Source organism: Mytilus californianus, unplaced genomic scaffold (genome assembly GCF_021869535.1).
Source record: "Mytilus californianus isolate M0D057914Y unplaced genomic scaffold, xbMytCali1.0.p SCAF_12, whole genome shotgun sequence".
Lineage (NCBI taxonomy): Eukaryota > Metazoa > Mollusca > Bivalvia > Mytilida > Mytilidae > Mytilus > Mytilus californianus.
Genome location: NW_026262604.1, coordinates 8,989,466 through 9,003,884, shown reverse-complemented (window position 1 = coordinate 9,003,884; position 14,419 = coordinate 8,989,466). Strand labels below are relative to the sequence as shown.

The window sequence follows — 14,419 nt, the reverse complement described above, 5'->3', positions numbered from 1 at the left end:
ATTCGAAAAAATAGTCCCATCTCTTAGAAGAGTAAGTGCGTAAATATACAACTGCTTGACTAAAGCACTATAGTGATGCAATGTTGTTCAGACGTAGAGATGACAGGGTAGATCATATATATGATTTTCAGTAGCTCAATCAGTGTTTCAGTCCAGTGATTTGAAAGCAGTATTCTTAAGAGTTAGAAACAAGTTTTGTAAATGATTTTGTGCCCCAAAGCTGATAAGACTTTTCATGATGCTGCAAACATTTTGAAAAGCAGTTTACAATCGTTCCGACATTTCAAATGATACTATTCATCTCCATTAGAAGTTTCTGTATAATCTACACCTGCCTCTTTGATAAAATTGCATGCCTGGTTAAACTTAACAACTAACTTGATGTTTTTATATGGAAAATACAATGCACTCTCATTTGATTATGTATGACTTGTATTGCGTTAGATGAGTGTGTGATAGCCCTTCATAAAATCAGTACATCCCTTTAACTTAAATGGGCTCTTCAGATGGATCATGTATATGGTTTGACAAACCTTATTGAAAATTTACGTTCATATGGCTTTTGTGCAATATACACTGAACTAAAAGAATTTCTGACAAGTTCAACTAATCGTGAAATCATAAGGTCAGAGAATTGTTAACACACCACTCATCCAATATATGTTCAAATGTATTAAAACATAACCCATACAGGTATCAAAGATTGTCAAATCTAGCTGGTTCTGATATTGACATATCTGTTGAAGTGGGCAGACAATTCATCGCTGATCTATATGATCCTTATTGCAAGGTTCAATTAGTATGAGGTGATTTCAATTAACTCAGAGTAAAGTTAGCGCTCTCTACGGATGCTTCCTTAGTGCGACTACTTTCTTCAGAGGCAATATTCATACAACACGTTCATCTAGTTTTACTCCAAGTGCATCTCTAAATGAATTCTCAAATTTCCTAAACGACAATACAGATCACCTGAAGCAAATGGATAAAAAATAGAAAAAAGCTCCATAGTTCCAGAATTCCTTTTTACAGGACCTTGTTAGCATATACAAAGGCAAAACTATGTATAGCAAATCTTGAGTATGCTATGAACAGAAGTTGTTGTTCGCCAGCATTTGTTGTTGATAGGAGAGTGATGATTGTAGAAACCAGCTTACTCATAAGACTGTTTCAGAAGATTGCATTACTCATTAGACTGTTTCAGAAGATTGCAGCGATGAGGATAATGATTAAACTATTTCTCTCAATGCCGAATATTTCATTTTTTTTGCTGTTATTGGACTCTGATCTAAAGTGGTTAAGGAGCAACCCCCCCCCCCCCTCCCCCCACTGACCTCCTTCCCCAGAAACAAAGAACGAAAACAACTTATTTGGTGGTCTTTCATTAGTATCGTAATCTGTACATGTGACTCGTGTGTATTTGTAATTCAAACATATGCCGTGCTTTATAATCGGTTTAAGTCAAAAGTCTGCTACATATTCCGTTGGATTTGATGTTTTATGAAAAGAGGGACACAAGTTTTCAATATGCTATTGCTCTTGTATTGATTGACCTATTTACATTGAAACGTCATATTATATCGTATTCAGGCTGACATGTCTGCATCAATGCGTTGTATTATACTTCCAACAGTCTTTTGGTTTAATAGCCAATAATGAAATCATCAGTATTCATTTCTTCTTTGTGTTTAACGTCATCATAACAAAACCTTTCTAAAAATATCTTTCTATGTTGTAATATATAACTTAGATATAAGAAGATGTGGTATGAGTGCCAATGAGACAACTCTCCATCCAAGTCAAAATTTATAAAAGTAAACCATTATAGGTCAAAGTACGGTCTTCAACACAACTACTGAACATCAGATTCCTGACTAAGGACAGGTGCAAACAATTGTAGCGGATTTAAACGTTTTTAATGGTACCAAACCTTCACCCTTATCTGAAACAATAGTGTAACATCACAACATAGAAAGACACACTATAAAATATCAATTGAAATGGCTTAACTCAATCAAAAGACATATTAACACCAGTGAACATACACTGAACAAATAAATTTGACCTATAATACAATGTAAATACAAAATAAATAAACTAAGGGAAGAATACTGCATGTTAACAAAAGCTTCATGAAAATATCTTACTAGGTTTTTATATATTATTGCTTAGCTATTAAAATGTAAATAATTTCTGTTGAAAATTCCCGTTGATAACTATATTGGTTTTCTTATTTTTTTTTGTCGGAAATGGATGTATCTGGCACTAATCGCTGGCAAATATGTATTACTATCACCAGCTGAATTTGCACAACATTCACAGAATTTGCTTACATAGAAAATGTTTCACATTTATCATGAGGGTTCAAAAAATTAATCTGCACCGTTATGACATGTATGGCACTCTACAACAGGTCTCGATCAAAGGGAATTATATTTATCCTTAAAGTATTACAAGAAATAGTCTTGATGTATTTCGGTCCTATAAATTTACCTACTTGTCACCGTACTATAGGGTGATTTTCACAATCTTACATATACACATAAAAGGAGACATACAAAGATCTGGTCTTGATATGATAACAAGAGTGAACTGGCTAAATTGTCTCGCCTGTTTAACAGATGATCATTGTATTTATGATGAACGGCTTTAAGATGAAGGTGTTACAACAAATATCATGTAAACAAAACATTATCAAGAATCCTTTTAAATGAGGCTAAGGTCAAAGAATACTGACAGACAGACATGTACACCTTACAATCATTCTATTCAAACAATTAGTTGACCAATTGCTAATAGCAGCTGAGACACATTGAAATTTGAAAATGATTTAAAAGGTCAGAAAAATCCCGTCTTAGGGACTTGTCGACCGAGCATGCATTGGATATACCATATATGATTATACTATTACTCATAATACGAGGATAACAATGTATTCACTATAATGCAAAAATTAGATGCAAACCTAATACGAACCGGAATTTCTCTACAAATCACTTGGATGTTTGAAGTGATGCCATATTTGTACATGTAATCGGCGTCGAGATGATGCATGCAAGTTATATAGTTGTAAAGCACAGAAAGGGACATGGCAACACTCGTGGACACGGTTCAACAATTTAAGAAATAGTCAGCCGTAGAGGATTTCAGAACACTTGAAAGTTTTCTTCCCATAAAAATCATGTCCATTCTGAAAGCAAATGTCATCCGTTTTAAGAGTTTAAACCATTATAAAATATTCAGCTAAAACTGATAATTCTATCTATTATCATTCCTAATTTTTTTTGTCAAGAAATAAAATATCAGAGTAAATGAACTAATAATATACCTCTAATATTTTTTGGTATCACTTCCTTCTGCTCAGTTTCTATTTTCATTATTTTCTCTTTACGATGTGAAAGTTCTTCTGTTTCTGAAATTTACGCAGAACTTTGATCATTAGGTCTACGACACATCGGAAATTACATTAACGAAGTTTATTACTAAAAATTTCATGCCGGACACATTTATTAAAATCTAGAAGATTTGGCATGATTTCCAATGACACGAGTCTTTCCCAGAGAGTAAATGCAGTAGAAAAAGTAACTTTTGGTCACCATACCTAAATGAGCAAACCTATACCACATAGCAAGCTTTAAATGACCCGGACATGACAAATTCAAATCAAATCAAACAAACACAATAAGAGCGGTCAACCTTCCATCTAACAAGGGACCGTGATACACTATAATAATCACATCCACCATCAGCGCATGATATGCCCGTTGGCCTTTATCTCGTCTGTATGGTTTAAATGAATTTACATGAACAATAAAAATTACTGTGATTTTCGATGATTTTTCTACGAATACAGTTTCATAACGCTACAACATCATGTAAGAAATCAATAAAAAAAGAAGCTTATATCAATAGATAGAAAAAGTTATCAAAGGTTTATGAAAACTGCTAAGAACATTTTTGAGTTATTGTCCGAAAAATGGAAAATCCCTCCTTTTTACGAATAAAGCCCCAATACTCCTAAACATAAAAATCTACATCTTTTTTTTAATCGAAAGGGTTCATATGTCAACATATAAACATTTCAGCAGAGTTGTATTAAAATTGCTCAAAACATTTTTGAAACTGGATAATAACCCATTATTTTCAATGAGATTCCATTAATCTAAAATTTATTAACATCACAAAGGAAGTTAACGGCATAAACGTTTCATGGAAATTGGTGAAAGCATTTTTGAGTTATTGTCCAAAGTGTTGACGACGGATGGACGGACGGACGGACGGACAACGGTATAAAATAATACGTCCTGTCTTGGACGGGCGAATAAAAATCATTCGGGTCAACAGAAATCACAAAAAACAACTTACAAAGTACCGATCTAATCTGAGAGTATTTGCAGTTACTGAAAGCTAGTTTAAAGTCAATAACAACTTATCAAATGAGCAGCTGCAGCTTGAGCACATGATACGCCTTTATTGTGCTAATTGAAATTGTTGTAAAAATAAAACTGGCTGTTATAAGACATGTAATCATATGCAGAAAAATATGCATGAGGATACGCTTATAGGTGTAATAAAAGTATATATAACTGTAAACGTCCCAAAACTGTGGAATGAACCAGATAATGTTCAAAGTCAATAGCGATGATTCATTTACTAAACCCAACAACAGACCTGAATTTTACGGACATCTAGAAGTGCCTCTTGTTTATCTATTTTATCTGACAGTAAAATTATCTGTCCGTCAAATTCCCACATCTCTTGGATGAAAGACAGTAAATTTCTATAATGTAAAGTTTTTAGGAAATCAATTGAGGCATACAGGTGTTAGTGCACGATTTGTGAAAAAAAACCAAAAGAGAGCTTACTTTGGATAATCCGAATGTTGTGTTACAATTACATAAGCATTGGTTAAATTAAATTTGAGTAACAATTCGAAGTGTTGACGGATGGACGGTCGGATAGACAAATGGATGTACTAGTACATATTGATTGAAGAAAAAACGAATGGAGTGTCGAATAGACATATGCCATTCATTTATCAAAGACTACAATTTATATCAGTACAAATCAAACGGATTTAGTGTAAAAACATCATAAACAGTCAGAAAAAACATGATAGTGTGCAATTCCAAAATGTTGATATCGACCGAATGTAGAACACAAAATGTTCATAGCTGTATTTAGCGATAATATTTCGTCGTGTTTCCAGCTATTGATAAAAAAATTGAAATCAATATTGTTATCAATAAAAACAATTATAGTTGGACGGCAAACGATTAAATGGCTTCTAAGTTCAAGACATTAGTCACGTTTCAAAAGTTCAGAGTTTACCTTTTTTTTTTGTAAACATGCATGCCTCGTGTTCATTTTACCTCGTGTCGTCTTATTTTTACTCGTACAGAAATAATACTAATAGTGTTCAAAGCTAGAGTGAATAAGCTTCATTATTCCGCAGAATTCGTGCTACAATAGAATATAACTGTGCATTACACAGGTCGGGAACTCTAGATTTCCTGACGTCAGAATATATTTGCATAGTAAATTCTCAAAAAAAAAGACAAACATGGCCTTGAAAAACTGACCAATCGACTCAATGAAATACAATGCATTGTGGGCTACTACAAGTTCACTACCACTTAATAACACGTGGAATTGGTGGGAAAACTGTCAACTAATATAGTGTCTGGGACTCTCATAATACATGTTTTTGTTCAGCGAATGTGTTTAATGTAAAATATATAACATAATCTTCAATTTGCATGCTCAGATTAAAAGAATTATTTAATGGCTTCACGATTAGACTTTCTTTTTCTACTTGTAAAATTTGTTGAACAGGTTTTGTCCATTATTATGCATTGTACCTGTGGATAAATTACACATGAAAGAGTGAAATTTCCAATGAAGTGACCACTGGACAGTATAAAAATCTTTTAAAACTTTCAAAACAGTTTGGAGGAATGGGTTACACGTCTATCTATATATATCTCAAATCTATTGTTTTCTGTTTGGTATTAAATTGATAAAGATCCATTTTGTTACATCTGGTGGTCCGTTTATTTGGCAATCGCCAATGGCAGTCAGCAGGGTTTAAAAACATCCGTTGTTCGACCTGCTAGTCAAATGCGTTTTGTTAAAATATATTTTTTCACTTTTTTTGTCCTTTGGAAAATGTTGTTTGTGCTGCATTTAGACCCGTCTACCAAGAAATTTGTTTTGCATGCACACGTATAAAAAATGCGGTTTTTATCCAACGCAATCATAGGTTTGAACGTTGTTTTCAATTTAGACTTATATATATATGATCCATTTTGTTACATCTTGTGATCCGTTTATTTGGCAATCGCCAATGGCAGTCAGCAGGGTTTAAGAACATCCGTTGTTCGACCTGTTAGTCAAATGCGTTTTGTTTAAATATACTTTTTCACTTTTTTGGTCTTTTAGATAAATATATATATATGCTATTGATTTTTCCTATTCTGGATAAGTGCATACGATACAGTGTTGATCCTACTATGATTTTTTTACGAACAATTACATTCTATTCAAACATAAAAACGAAAGGTTTAATCTATATACAAAACGAGAAAGTATCCAATAAATGAGAGAAACATTATAGGTTTACATCCTACGCTGCATTATTCATAAAATGTCCTTGTCGCACAGAGACATGGATAGCATGATAACTTATTTTATTAAGATTGGCAAATATCCGAGTACGTTAAATATATCAAAATTACCAATACCTAGATTAGAGGAAAACGAACTTTGTAAAGACGAAAACAAAACGAAAATTCAGCTTCTTATACAGATTGAGGAAAATATTGCTTCATTACCTTCAGAACAAAGGGAACAGTTTGAAATAGAAAAAAAGTCCAAAAAACTGTATAAGCCAAAAATCAATACTTATGGATTTTGTTAACATTGTCAGACAAGAATTAAGAAATGTCTTGAGCATTTTTGATAAAATATGATAGATGATCTAGGTTTTATACATATTCTGTACTTGTCAAATCCTTAACATAAAAATATTACACAGTATTCTATAGTACGTATCTCTTTTGAAGATAATGGAAAACTAATCTTTTTGAAAGGTGTATGTGTATAAATATAAGGAGATGTGGTATTACTGCCAATGAGACAACTACCCACCAAAGTTCAAATGAAGTGGATGTATACAATTATAGGCAACCGTAAGGACTTCAACAGTGAAAACACCCAAACCGTCTAGTCGGCTATACATTGCCCTGATTGACGATTACACGTTTTTGTTTCTTAAAGACAAATTAATGAATACATACCCTTCCTCGATTTAAATGACTTTTTAATCATAAAAGAACGTACAATATCATAACATCAATTTTATGAAAAGCTGGAAAATTTTAGTGACGCCAACAGATATTGACACACTCATGCTAGGTCATCCCCTTTTTTACCAACCCAAAATTCAAGGATCCCTTATTTTTGTTAATATCTGAATGAAAGTTTGTCGTGTGGGTAATTGTGTTTTTCAATGTTGTTTCGTTGCTGTCTTGAAAAAATTGCGTCATACGAAACAATGACATGTGCGAGGACATTAGTATGCTAATTTATGCATATCCATTTAAAGTAGTGTTCCCGACCTGTTACAATGAAATACAATATGGAAAAACTGCAAAGGTAGACAATACATGTTTCAAAATTGTGGACCGTGATATTGAATAGAATAAAACATTATTTGCGGTGGACATAATCTTAACATGTTTATTATATCTGCTATAAGATGTACAAGTTCTGCTGTACTGGCTCTAAATTTAGAGAAAAAAATAAAACTTCGAAAAAGCCAGAAATGAATTTAAAACATATATTATCAATGCAAAGAAACACATAGCTGAAATGCAATATGATATCATACAGTTCCCATTATTTTTCTCAATACAAGTTTGTGATTTTTGTTCTTAAATTTGAATTCAAAAGTACTAAAAATAACCGTTAAGTTTCAACAAATGAAAAGAGTTCTTTATTAATTATTTTTTTGATTGAATACTGAATAATGAAGTTTTGGTGATCGGTAAATAGAGTCTGAATAAGTGTAAATTGTGTAATATATTTTACTGAACCAACTTCAAATTTAATCCACATTTATATTTAACTGCTCTCAAGGACAAATGCAATAAAAAAACAAAACAAAACAAATTTAATTTATATACTGTATATTCAGAAATTATTGCGTGCATTTGTTATTGCATTTTTTGCAATTTTGAAAAATGGACATAAATGCGAGATTTATTCTTGAGATTTCAGGAAAATTAGCATAGTTTTAGATATCAGAATGCGAGATCTTATAATTGCAATAATATTTGCATTTGTAAAATACTCACACTAATTAACAGTATTCAGTCTGTCAAACTCTGCGCTCTATGTTTCCTTTGAATAAATGTGGTTGAAAAACTGACAACTTTGCTAACTTTCACCAAAGGTCCACAACAAAACTAGATTATTAAAATTTCAGAAAAGTTGCATTCAAATATATATGTATCAGATATCAGAATGCTAGTTTGTATTATTGCAATACTTAAAAAGTTATCATTCGCATTAATAAAAACCATAAATAATTTTTGAATTTTCGGTTCATTTCTAGTGTCCTAGAATATAAATCAAAAATCAGTACATACATGTATATATTTTAGGGAACTTATTAAAATGAAATGTTTGATTAAAACAGTGGATAATTACAGACATTGACACACCAATTATACAACCTTTATTGTTTATATATATATATCTGAAAGCTTAAAATGACAACATGTAAATCATTGCAGAATTTATTTGTTAAAATGATTAAATGTTTGTTAGTTATCTACTTCAAATAAAGCATACTTGAATAAGGAGATGTGGTATGATTGCCAATGAGAAAACTATCCACCAGAGTTCAAATAATGTGACTGTTAGCAGTTATAAGTCACTTTTATACAGACATCAACAATTAACTAAACCGGTTATTGTTAATAAGCAGCAGAAGAAAAAGAGGAGTTGTGGCTTGATGGCTTTCAAGGGAGTGACTTATAAGGGGTACTCTAGATTGAAATAAATAAGAAAAAATGGGAACAAGAAAAGACAGGACTTAGCCGCTGGACTGTAAATATGCCCCTTACTTAACCTTAGAGGAGCTGCTCTATACTTAACAATATAGTCGTTATTGCTTAACGTTCATCGATTACAGACAAACCATGTGCAACTGGAAATTTGTAAGGCATGACAGGAACTAGATAACTAATTTTTAAATGCATTTTATATTTCCGAAAAATAAAAACTTTTCTGGATTTTGCCATTCATTTTTTTCAAATTCTGCAGAAGTTGTCACAATAAACTAAGTTGGGAAAGAGGTTTGAGAAGCTCCCCTCGTACAATGAATGTTGTGAGTAGTATTGATTTAAATGGTCTTTAGATGGGGAATAGACATTTGCAAACAATCGGTGATTAAGACTGTTTAACTGAGTGGACCGTATCAAATGAAACTCATGTGTTTGTCTATTTTGCTATCATTCGCAGACTGGAAATGCACATCAAAATCCAGGTAGGTGTTTAATTTTCTGAAACATAGACTATAAGTAATTTTTATTTATCTAGGTCCTGCCATGGCTTTAAACTTTCCAAGATGCATCAGTTTGTATTTACTCATAGTAGATTATGTGGTGTAAACGGCCATATTTTTCAATTCTTTTTGATGAACCTAAACGTGAATTTTAAGTAAACAAACATCAATGAACGACCACGTGTTTGTGTGCTGTGCTTGACTTATAAAAGGACCCATCAGCTTCATTTACACGAATTGCTGGCTAAGACAGACAAGTAAACATGTCTGTATACTTTATAACGTTCATAAAAAAATATAACTTGTGTATGCATTGACATATAATGAAGATACCATTTTACTTTAAAATTTAAGACACACAACATTCCGGAGATGTACTCATCATACATCCTACTTTTGTAACAATGGATGATAACGTATAGCCATTTATATTAAGATGAATTTCATTGGGGAATCTACTTAAAACAATCATTGATTTGCATATTCATGGCCGGACACACAATTGTGTCAGCTTTTGTTTTGATAATAAAATGTAAACATTGGAAACCGCCATTTTGACATAGGAAACAAGCTAATTAAATATTGAATTACATAACATTGCGCACATTACCAGCATATCATGTGAACATATATCTTTTAATTTGTTTTCTGCACATACATTTCTATGTTATAGTTAATTTATGTTTTAATTTCCTAAAGAACAAACATCCTTCTCAAAGACGACGAAGAAACATATATAGGTGGCGCTGGTTATGGGCGTGAACATTTTACATACGGGTATTTTTTTGTTTCGACAGATTAACCTTTATCTTTCAGATTCAGGCGTTTGCCGCTAAATGATTATATCAAGGTCTGTACCAATAATGATACAATTGAGAATGTAATAACAATTTCAATTTCTAATCAAGGAATTATTTGAATCTGGAATACTTTTGAATTCTAGAAAATTAATAAGAAATGTATAATAAAAACTAACCCAATTAAGGAGGGTTATCCATGCATGCCTATATAGCTAAGGTTGTTTGTTCATACAACAATATCAGTTAAAGGAACTTGAATCTTAGCTCATATTTGATAAAAGCCATACTTAAACATACATCCAAATCACAAAAAAAGTCGAAAAAAATCTATTAACAATACATGGACTCATTTGAATGTATCATCATTCCGTGCCATCTAATTAACAATTGAGATAACCTCCGAAGACTGCCCATAGTCATTTGACCCGATATAAATATAGAAGTTAATAATCGGAGCAGCACGTGGAGTTTTGATATGAAAATGTTTCCAGGTCTGTTTGGTTTCATGTGATATATATTAAAAATGAAAATTATCGTTTTAACTGGATATGATTTATTTGGTTCGAATCGGTTAAAGATTTGTCTTTATGGTAGCTCCATTGTTTCACTTTTCAATGTTGATTTTTTTTCTTTTTTGTAACTGAACACGCTTAGGGCATCCGTATCCAAGCTACAGCTAGAGGTCAAGTTAGGATTAAATGAATACCGGTTCAAATAAGGTTACATTTTTGACCTGTTATTGATCTTATTTTGACAAACTAGAACCAATATGACTGCTAATAGCGAAACTTTATTTCAATCTTCGGTTTTAATAAATATTTTATTGTGTAAATCGCAGCTAATGCCCCTTCAAAGTAGTTAAGCCATTTTAATGATAATGATAAAAAGCATCGAAAAATCAAATTTCAAAAAGGTTGTTCCAAATCTGGCATATGACATCTATTCCTTTGATATAAGTTTCTTCGAATAACTTACACTTTTTAAGAACAGTAAAATTACAGAAAAGTATAAACAACTTACATGAATTAATCAACAAGTTAATCATGTTAAAGATATTTTAAAATCAGGGAACATTCTTTGATTCTGGAATTCTCGCAATTTAAGCTTAATTGTTAATGAAAACAATAGTTTCTGAAAAATTGCATTCAAAGCTCTTTTCTAGTAAAGGTTTTATGATTATCTTAATGTATTGTAACAAAATTACCGACTTAATCATTTACAAGTTATACATATATAACATTTATTAAAATCTGAAACGTAACTAAAGACTATGGCATACAAACATGTTTCAATCGATCTCGATTATGATTAACGTTTGTATTGAGCTTTTGTAACGAAACTAAAATATCCGAATCTAGAAAAGGACTATTATTGCAGTTTACATTAAATTGATATACAGCTTTAATCATCATCACAGTTCCAGAAGGTATATCAACCACATTAACCTTTAAGATTATAGAATAGACTTTAAACATGTTAAATTAGTTGCAGCAAATCAGTTCGAAATCAGAGCGTAGAGTGTGTAGTGTAAAAGTGAAAAGTCATAACAATTAACCAAACTGAAAGAACAATAAAAAACACGTTATTTATTTCCAGCTGCGATAAAGCCGTAGAACACTAACTAGAGGACCAGAAGAAATGATATTTCACGTTTTTATTTTCGAGACTGTACTTTTATAAAAAACGACAATTACTTCTTCATCCTTTTCTAAACTTATAGCGAACAAAGAATAAAATAATTTGTTATCATTCGACTAAAGCGTGTGTAAAACCCGAACTTAAAATACTATGAAGAAGAGGTTAGGCGATAGATTTATATTACTTCTAAAATATTGAATACATGGGGGTGATACAAAATGATTATGATACTGTATAGATTTGATAAGTAACTCGCTCTTTCCTGGCTAACTGACGTAATGGAAGCACACGTCTTCATATTTTGACCGAACGTTTTATCAATACTCGAATACTTTGGAACTATATGACCCAAAACGGAACTGAAAATAATACAACTTCATGACAATTTTGAAAACGTAAGTTGAAACCTTCAGATGGTAATACTTTCTAAGAAATGAACCATGTTAGTACTGATGTGTAACAGAAAATTTGTTCTGGCGTGACATTTGTTCCACCGGAACAAATTTCATAGGAAATATGTTCCACCGGAACAAATGTCATAGGAAATATGTTCCACCGGACTTTATATCACAGAAAATATGTTCCAGCACTGTAAAATTTGTTCAGGAACCAAATGTGAAATAAGTTCTGGAACAAAAATCACAGCTCCATGAATTTTGTTTCAATATTAAAAGTCTTAAAAAAGTGAAAAAAGTTTCTGTGATATAAGTTCCAAACGAACATATTTAATAGAAATCAATGAATAAGCATGATAAGTTCAGCTCGAATCTATTTCACAGAAAATAAGTACCTTTGCAACATAAATTGCACAGCAAAACATTTTCTTGTTACACTTAAATTATAATGCAAGCTGGATGGTGTACTGTGCTTGCATGGGGTACATTTGCAATTGAAAGAATGACTGTAACTCTAGGATAAAGAAACGAAATAAAAGCGATGCTAATGTATCCTAATTTGTACATGTTGTAATTGTTAATGTTTTATGTGGTATTACTTCTTATTTCCTGTTAACTGTCATGCATGTTCTAGTCATACATGTACAAAGAGTTTGTCTTTTGTTTCTATATGTCTTTTAATATAATTCATCGGTCACTTTGTCCTTTTCAAATTAGAACAAATATTCTTCTTTAACTATGCTTTTTTTTCGAGTGATTTTTCTTATTCTACTCTTTTCTGGCTCATAAGTGTTATTTTGGTATTTTATTTATGGAGTATGTAATTAAACATTTGCAATATTTAAATTGGATGTTTACACTTTTTATTTACTACATAATCAATATAATACATGTTTTTTATAATGTACTTGAATGATAAATCTAAACTCACTGATGACAAATGCTCAGTATTCAAGATAACTTGTATAACCAGTGGAACATATTTCACAGACGTGGAACTTATTTCACCAGGTAAGGCACAAATATCGCAAACCCTGAACTTATTTCACCAGGTAAGGAACAAATCTCACAAACCCGGAACATATTTCACTAGGTAAGTAACAAATTTCACAAACTCAAAACTTATTTCACCAGGTAAAGTGTGGAACTTATTTTACAGAGATGGAACAAATCATATAGACATTTTCTGTGAAAAAAGTTCTCCCAGAACAGATTTCCTGTAATATTTATTCCAGTGGAAGCTGGAAAGCTAATGTTATCCTCGAAGACAAGCAATTAACAAGCAATTTTTATATTTTGTGCATCGTAATTGCTTAGTGCAGATCACGATTGAAAATGACAAGATAAATCTTAACATGATTTCCAGCAAATTATCAATACAAAGTTTGAATGTGCGGAAATGAAATATTACCTTTTCCCATATTTTCAACCGTTGTTTCTAATGTTGTTATTTTTGAAATTTGCACCGCTAGTTCATTGCTATGGTCATTCAATCTGTTTACATTACGCTGAATACTGTCATCAAAATTCTTCAGTGTGTTGTAGTCCAAAAATTTTGATTTTGCATCAGCTGCATCTGTAACATCTTGCTGATTTCCCAAACCATGGATCGCCTTTAAAATATATAATTGAAAACAAGCAAATGATGTTTAGAAATCAAAGGATGTAATAATCAGTTTTATTTAATCTTTCATGCAGTTAATATAAAAAGAAGATGTTTTCCGATTGCCATTGAGATAACTATTAACCAAAGCTCAAATTAAGTGGATCTAAGCAATTATATAAGAAATTATTTTAATGCTCTGAACAAAAAAATGTCTCATATCTTGGAACTACAAGGTCTGATTAGATTAAGGAACATTGTCCATGCTATTGTATGTGCTTATTTTAACATTAGGCATTTTATTTATCAATATCTATATACAAAGCGTAGGCGAGGAGAACAATGTTGACAAATAAAATGCCTGCCCATGTTAAAATGAGCAAAGTGTTTGGCATGAAACAATAATTTAGAAATT

At 31.7% G+C, this 14,419-nt stretch overlaps 1 protein-coding gene across 5 annotated transcripts in view; it reads right to left on the bottom strand.

The window, feature by feature from the left end:
- Positions 1 to 14,419, bottom strand: part of LOC127721327 (ankyrin-3-like) — a 262,076-nt gene that overhangs the window by 200,715 nt on the left and 46,942 nt on the right. The gene's annotated exons all lie outside the window — the stretch shown is intronic.